Genomic DNA, 8,889 nt, shown 5'->3' on the forward strand with positions numbered 1-8,889 from the left:
GTTCAATTTAGTCCTTTGATTTTTACTATTTGCGAATTTTACCCATTTTTTTTAAAAAAACTGCAATTCAATGTAGTTTTTTTCTCATTATTTTTTATTATCAATTAATAATATTTTTTTCCTTATATTACTTTTTTAAAAAAAGAAACCTATATATATGTATATTTTTATGTATATAATTATTTTTTTGCAACTAATATTTTCTCATGTTTATGTGTATACATATTTATTTTATTAATTAACTTCAAAATTTTAGATATTATTTAATTATTTTAAATTATATATTTTTATGTGTACATGTATACATTTTTTTATTTCAATCATTTGTCTGATGATTTAGGTTTACATATTTTTATTATTATCTTGCCCATTTATTTGATATTTTGCATGCCATTATTGTATTTATTTGTTTATATATTTGCATTATTTCTATGCTATCGTAATATTTATTATTGCATTTTATATTTAAAGTAGCATAACATTACATTTTACTCAATTTTTAAAATCAAATATTTTTTCAATGGAGATAATGCTTGTATTTAGGATTTTCAAGAAAATTGAGCCCTAACATATTGGGTTCCGATTTTCTTCGTTAAATCTGACATTCGAGTATTCTTCTTTAATCAAAAATAAAAGGTCATTATTGGGAATTCAACACGTTGTGTCCTAACGTATTGGATGTGACGCATTGATTTCTCGAAATGAAAATTTTTTCTAAAAACAATAAAGGAAATATTCCGAGTTTGGGATTTTAAAGGAACTGTGCCCTAACGTATTGGGCCGCGATTTCTTAAATCTTGGATAAATGGATATTCTTTTAATTTTTTTCATTATACGAGTATTCTAACCTAATTCATTTTGGAGGAAATTAGAATGTTGTGCCCTAACGCATTGGGTGTAGCATTTTTGCTTCTCTGAATTGAGAAGGGTCTTAATACGTAACGTTTTAAGTTTTTAAAGATTGTATTTTTAAAATTTTCGACCTTAAGACACTAATTAATTAATTAGGTACCAATTTTGGGTGTTACGAGGGTGCTAATCCTTCCTCGTACGTAATTGACTCCCGGACCCGTTTTTTCTAAAATTCGTAGACCAAAATCATTTTAGGTGATCCAATCACACCACAATAAAAGATTGGTGGCGACTCCTGAATTTTCACTTTTTTTAAAGTCAACAACCTAAAATTTTTTATTTTTCAAAAAAACGGTTTCGACAGCTTAACGACTCCGCTGGGGACTTTTTTAAAATAAGAGAGTCGAGCCACAAAGTTGATTAATTTTTGTCTTATAGTCGAGAAAATACTTTAAAAAAACTCATGACATCCTTTTGCATTCATTATCTTCTTGTTTAAATATTGTTTGCATTCTACATTTCATGAGTTGAACAATTTTACCCTTTTAAGTGGGAGTGAGAAGTTATGCCTTCGTGAGGTTTTAACCTCCGTATAGGATAGTGGATCGCTTTCGGGATACATCGGTACCTATGCCTTCGTGAGATTTTCATCTCCGTATAGTCATAGGGAAAATGTGTCCCCCTGAACCAAACTTGATCTATATAAGCCTATAATGGGTGAGGATTAAGGAATCTGCTGGTTCGAGTACCTTTACTTTAGGGCCAAACCGCATGTAACGAGCCTTAGAAGCTTGCCTTAGGTAGAACTACACTAAACCCTAATAGATGTCCTAATAGATGTTTTACTCTTCCTTGATTATATGCTTGTATTGGATACTGACTCTTGTGCTTTATTTTGTTTGCATGACATGGCATTTCATTTCATCATAAAAGGCGTCAGTTCAGATTTGGTTGCTAGATAGAAAGCTTAACATGGAAAAAGGGTTTTTTGATAAAGTGGAGGACAATGCGGCTGCCCGAACTTAGTCTGAAACAACGCAGCAAGAAAAGGATGATAGCTTGGCAGAAGGGTATGTATCGAAATTATGTGATTTTACTAGCATCAGTGTGGCTCAAAACAATTTGCAGGAGTTGAAAGAAATTTGGGATCAGTGGAATAATGAGGTTAGGTAGTCATTTTACAACAATTATGGGGACTTGCCTTATTTTCTTGATGTGAAGGTAGACAAACATTTGTTTCGAGCCCTCGCCCAGTTTTGGAATCCTGCTTACAGTTGCTTCACGTTTGGGAATGTCGATTTGGTACTTACGATAGAGGAGTATGTGGTTTTACTCCGATGTTCAAAGTTTCAAGTGGATAGGGTCTACTCGAGAGCGGTGAATGTGCCAACCTTTTCAAAAAAGCTGATAGGAATAACAGGGATGAGTGAGTAGTGGGTCGCTGCACGAGTTAAGCAAAAGGGGGACAGCAAGTGCATTCCTTGGAGGAGCTTGAAGGATGCAATTCTTACCCACCCAGACGTAAGAAAGAGGTTAGATATATTCGCTTTAAGTATATACGGCTTGGTTGTTTTCCCTAAAGCCTTGGGGCATGTGGACGAAGCAGTCACCGATTTATTCGATCGGCTTGATAAGAAGGTTACACCGATTCCAGTAATTTTGGCAGAAACCTTCAGGTCATTGAGTGCATGCCGAAAGACGGGTGAGGGTAGATTTATCGGATGTGTGCAGCTTCTACTCGTATGGTTTCACAGTCACTTTTGGAAGGTGGATAAAGTTTCGTATCGGGTCTTTTCTGAAAATTATTCACCCCTAAAAGAGATAGTTGCTACGTCGAGGAGGGATGACATTTCGGAGGAAAAATGGATGGCAATTCTTCAAAATCTTCAAGAGGAAGATGTTGAGTGGAGAGCTCCTTGGTTACTTCCAGATGAGATCTTATATAGGTGTGGTAATTTCGATTGGGTACTTTTATTGGGTATTTGGGGAGCTGTCGGATATGCCCCATTATTGGTGCTAAGGCAATATAGGTCAAGACAGTTTATACCCGCGACCCAAGGGATAACTGATCGTGAATTTTCATACAAAGATGATGGTTATAGAAAGAAGATTCAAGAAATGTCCAATGCGTGGAAACAGACTCGCCGAATGAAGAGGTTAGCTGTGGGGCCGATGATAACTCCTGAGTATTATGGATGGTGGACTGGGAAGATTAATGATAACACACCTAAGTTAAATCATGAGGATGGCCAGTCAATAGAAGAGCGTTTGCGAGTCATCCCTTCGGAATTGGAAATTGTAAGACAAGATTTTGAGAGAAAGAACGCGGAGTTGGAGAAAAGGATAGAGCAAATGGAGGCGAAAAAGACGAACTTGAGATTAGACATAGACGTTCAGAAGCTTGAGAATGAGAGGTTGAAGAAAGAGAAAAACAAGGTTGATAAGGAACTCGGCAGTTTAAAGACGGATTATAAAAAGTTGCGTTTGTCAATAAGAACTGCTGGGCTGGGAAAGACGTCAGAACAGTGGCGAGTAGAAATCCAAGAAGAAAAGGACAAGGCCGATAGATGGGAACAGAGATTTCAAGAGATGCAAAGGCGAAATGAGGCTTTAAAAAAGAATTTGTCAGAAATCCAGAAGGAAAAGGGCGAGTTAAAGGATAGGGTGATTGTGTTGGACAGATCTCGTCGTCAGTATCGAAGTCGAAACTCTACGATAGAGTTGAAAGCAAGCTTGAGCAAGATTGACGAAATTAAGAAAATAATTGAAGAGCTAGAGACGGTGTTGCAAAATTGTGAGATTCAGATCAAGCACTTAAAAGCAAACGAAAGTCGTAATAATGGACAGCTTCACCACTTTCAGAGTCAAGTTAGGAGCAGAGATCATCTCATGGAGGAAGCTGTGGTCCAGATTCGAGAAGTAGCTGATTACGTTTAGACTTTAGCAGTACAGGCTGACATGCTGAGTGTGAAGTATGAATTCGAATCGGATCGGGGGCAAGAATTAGCTTTGTTACTTAGGAAGATTAGAGTTCTGGGTACTAGGGCAAAATCTTATTTGTAATTCTGTTTATGTAAAGAAATTTGCTTTCTAGTAAGGTTTTCGTATATAGAATTGAATCAAAATTGACGCCTTTTTGCATTCATGCATTGCATTACTTCATATGCATTTAAAAACATTAAAATATTCTAATTAATTTAAGTCACTCCTCAGTTAATCTGGAAACCAACCAATCAACCGAACACCGTTATAATACCCGAGCAAAGTCAGGAGGCATGGACCAAAGATTGGAGAGAATGGAGCAAATGAAAATACAGATGCAAGAGCAATTGACTGAATTTCAACAAGAAATGAGGAATCAGATGCTAGAATTCCAAATAAATATGAGCCAGCTAACCCAGTTATTGGGTAAAGGGAAAAGCCCAGCGGCTCACTTTGGGGATGATAATGAAGACCCTATATATTCCCCAGATTTTACCTTGATAAGTGTCCAGGCCCAACCAGGCGCATGTCCACAGGAGGCACTCTTTACTATCAAATCCCGACAATATTTGACTGGTACATCGACGCCAGTGTATCGCCTGACAGACTCAAAATCCAATCCTGTTGCTCTTGACAATTCATCAGAAATAAAACAGGCGAAGGTAGAGCACCCAGGTACTATAAAAGCCTCAAGGAAGAAAGGGAATAAGGGGACAAATGAAGGCAGATATAACAAGGGCCACTCAAGACCAATCGCTGTGGGCCGGCTAAAGACAGAAACTACTAGACATCGAGGCCTTTTAAATCAAGAATTATATGTGAAGTCAGGTACTGAAAAACTCCAGTTCACGCCAATTCCAGTGTCGTACAAGGGGCTGTATCAAAGCTTATTCGATGCGCACGTTGTTTCTCCTTTACATGTGAAGCCTCCACAGCCTCCGTATCCCAAATGGTACGACACAGGTGCACAATGCGATTATCATGCGGGAAGTACGGGGCACTCAATAGAGAATTGCATTGCCTTCAAAAAGCTAGTTGAAAAATTCATCGACATGGGTATTGTCAAGTTGGATGACTCATCTAATGCAGGAAATTCGCTACCCAATCATGATTGATAATGGTATGAATGCAATATATGAAGAGGTGTTGAGAAGTGTTCACAAACGAAGACACAATTGAAAATGGACCTTGTTAGATGTCCGCCCTTATAAAATATGGGAGTGTTTTAAGTAATTGGATTGCGGAAGAAATCTCTGTAGTCTTTAGAGCTTGTTTAGAGTAATGTTCAGAACATTCTTGTTGCTTTTAGCCTAAAAACAATAGGAATTCCTTTGTGAAATAGGCTCATGTCTGAACATCATTATTCTAATAAAATACATCTTTGCATTTGAGCTAATATTCTTTCATTCTTTGCGAGTAATTATTTTTTCATTCTTTTGGATTTTCTTCCACATTATTCTTTCGTTCATAATTATATTGTACAAATAATCATTCGTAAATTCACACATTCTTTTGTATATTCTTTTGAAATTACTATGGGTCCTCAGATATTAATGACATGAGTGACGCTGCTACTGACTCAGAATCTCCTTCTGAGCGAGACATGTGTTTAGAGGGATCTCATAACTTTAAAGATGTCATAGATTGTAGCCTATTTCTGGACCTGTTAAGGATGGTAGAACAAGTCGAAAAATGGATCTCACCCTACAAAGAATTATTAGGATACATGACTTCTCCTTATGTGGGGCATGGAGGTCATTTGGTCAATCTCGCCAAAAAAGTCTGACGGTCATCAATTCATCTTTGTGATCGTCAATTACTTTACTAAATGTGTGGAAGCTACTTCGTATGTCAATTCTTGAAGAATCATATGGAACGCCAAAAGGATCATATCTGACAATGTACTAAATTTGAACAACAGCACAATATCAAAAATTTGCAGTCTGTTCACGATTAATGTCATATTGCCTAAAGAAAATATGAAAAAAAAAACTATGCCGGGGCAATGACTTTCTTTTGGGCACATCGTGGTTTTGCCTATTGAAGACAAGATTCTTTCACTCTGAGTTTTTAGATCTAATTGAAGAGGAATGTTCAAAGTTATCCATCATGGTCAAATGCGCCAAAAGAAAATGATGCGAGCTCACAAAAAAGGTCCGCCCTAAAGAACTCCTTGAAAGGGACCTGGTATTGAAGAGGATCTTTCCCTTACAAAAAGAAATTTATCCAAGATGGGAAGGATCTTATATTGAAGGCCTTATCTGGAAAAGTGTCGATTTTGATCTGAAGGGATAACAAGGACATGCCTAATCCTATGAGTTCAGATTCAATCAAAATTATTTTGAAAAAAAAAGAAAAAAAAAAGAAAATGGATAGGCCAAGGTGAAAACCCGCAAAGGGCGCCTTGAGACCAAAGGGGATTTGAGTTGAAAACCCGAAAAGGGCGGCTCAAATATTGATTAGAATGGGGCAAGAGGTGATCAGAGCAGTTCAAATTTTGACCAGATAGGGGGGCATGTGGTGATCTAGTTATACTCGAACCAACGGGAAAGAGTAGGCAACATCTTGAGGCATCGACAGAGTACTGTAGATCTCTCAAACACATGTCAAACTCAGAAGTGTCTTCAGAAAGTTTGTACAGAGAAGTTCAAGCTGCGATATCTGGGGCACCCAATTTTCATAATATTTATATTGAATACTTCATTCATTTCTAAGATACATATTCCCAATTGATTTCTTTGTTATCCTTCTTAATTATTTTTGATAATTTATTCCTTTCGAGCTATGCTCAGAACTAACTTTATTCTTATAAATTGTTATGACCTTTTTGCAAACATGTGAAATAATGATTAATGGACTAATAAAACTTTCACAATGGAAGTTTTGCATATTACTCTATAAGTTTCTAAATAATACAGGAGCCTGAAACATGACTATTATTTAGAACGCACCAGGTTTAAAGGTTGGAAATCTGAAAAGGAATAGTCTAAACTAGGACTTTCTCTTTGGATTTTGTTGTCAAAAACATTGGTTGAACCAAATGATAAGATGTCAGGTTGGTGACAAAGCTAAAATAAACAAGTGAGCAATGATCACCAGGCAATAGGAAGAGGTTTTCTCGGAGAAGAAAGCCTTCATTTGCACATGAGCCTTTGGTGCAACACCTTAGGCATGGTGTAAAGGACCAAAGAATTTCACATTCTGTATTCTTGAATTGTGATAGGAATGGATGGAGAAAAAGCCATATATTTCTACCCTCGGGTTGCAGTGGGAGAATGATGGTACAAATTTTTGCGTCCTATTGGATTGAACTTTGAAGTTTACAGTAGGGGCAATCTGACTAAATGGAAATGACAGCTGAGCGAATGAGTTATGGCGCCTCAGTGATAAAACCTTAATAAATGTCGAGCAATGATAACTTAAGCGATAAGGAAAGATCGCTGTAAAAAAAATGACATTTTGCATTCATGCAAACATCATTCATACATGTCTAGTTAGGAGCATTTGATGCATTTATGCCATCCTAATCATTAGACATAATTAAGTTCACTATACAGGTCATGTTCCCGAGAGAGCAGATCAATGAAGATAACAGATCGAGTCTTATCTCCCTGAAGTTGTAGTGGAGCAGACTAAGTAGGCAAGTATTATCCTCCTGAAGTTGCAGTGAGGCAGACTGAAGATGGCAAATCATATCTCCCTGAAGTTGCAGTAGAGCAGATTAAAGCCGACAATCCTATCTCCCTGAAGTTGCAGTGGAGCGGATTAAAACCTCAGATCTTATCTCTCTGAAGTTGCAGAGAGCAGATCGCATCTAGTTTTATCTCCCTGAAGTTGCAGTGGAGCAGATTAAAGCCGATAATTCTATCTCCCTGAAATTGTAGTGGAGCAGATTAAAACCTCAGATATTATCTCTCTGAAGTTGCAGAGAGAAGATCGCATCTAGTTTTATCTCCCTGAAGTTACAGTGGAGCAGACTAAGTAAGCAAGTCTTATCCTCCTGAAGTTGCAGTGGGGCAGACTGAAGATAGCAAGTCTTATCTCCCTGAAGTTGCAGTGGAGCAGATTAAAACCGATAATCCTATCTCCCTGAAGTTGCAGTGGAACTGATTAAAGCCTTAGATCTTATCTCTCTGAAGTTGCAGAGAGCAGATCACATTTAGTCTTATCTCCCTGAAGTTGCAGTGGAGCAGACTAAACAGACAATCCTATCTCTCTGAAGTTACAGTGGAGCAGATTAAAGCCGACAATTCTATCTCCCTGAAGTTGCAGTGGAGCGGATTAAAATCTCAAATCTTATCTCACTGAAGTTGCAGAGAGCAGATCGCGTTTAGTCTTATCTCCCTGAAGTTGTAGTGGAGCTGACTAAGTAAGCAAATCTTATCTCCCTAAGCAGTAGTGGAGCAAATCGAAGATGGCGGATTTTACCTCCCTGTGGTTACATTAGAGTACATTGAAGCCAGTAATTCTACTTCCCTGGGCAACAGTGGAATAGATTGAAGATTGTAAGTTTTATTTCCCTGAAGTTGCAGTGGAATAGACTAATGAAACAAGTCTGATCCTCCTGGAATTGTAGTGAGGTAGACTGAAGATGGCGAATCTTATCTCCCTGAAGATGCAGTGGAGTAGATTGAAGCACTAGTTCCTGTACCTCTGAAGATGCAGTAGGAAGGAATGAGGCTACTTGAAGAAGAAGAGTACCAAGATCCGGCAAGATCGGGCAAAAATCGGGCATTTTAAAGTCTTTGATCCGTTCCCGTTACACGACAACGAGCAAAGAGGGGCAACTGTAATACCCAATTTTTTGCCCTGGGAACAAATTATAAACGGGCCCAAATGAAACTGCACAATTACAACAAAATGGGGGCCAAACCAAAATAAAACACAGGCCCAATGTGCGGTGGCCCATAATCGCCAGAAACCCTAAGGTTTCTAATCTTCAACAGCGCCGCAACTCCAATCTTGGCCGAATCTCCATGGATTCACCTGCATAGCAAGAAAAAACGAAAATGGAAAGGGAATCAAAAATATTTGTAAATCAAATCAAGAACAGAT

This window comes from Gossypium hirsutum, chromosome D11 (genome assembly GCF_007990345.1).
Source record: "Gossypium hirsutum isolate 1008001.06 chromosome D11, Gossypium_hirsutum_v2.1, whole genome shotgun sequence".
NCBI classification, from domain to species: domain Eukaryota; kingdom Viridiplantae; phylum Streptophyta; class Magnoliopsida; order Malvales; family Malvaceae; genus Gossypium; species Gossypium hirsutum.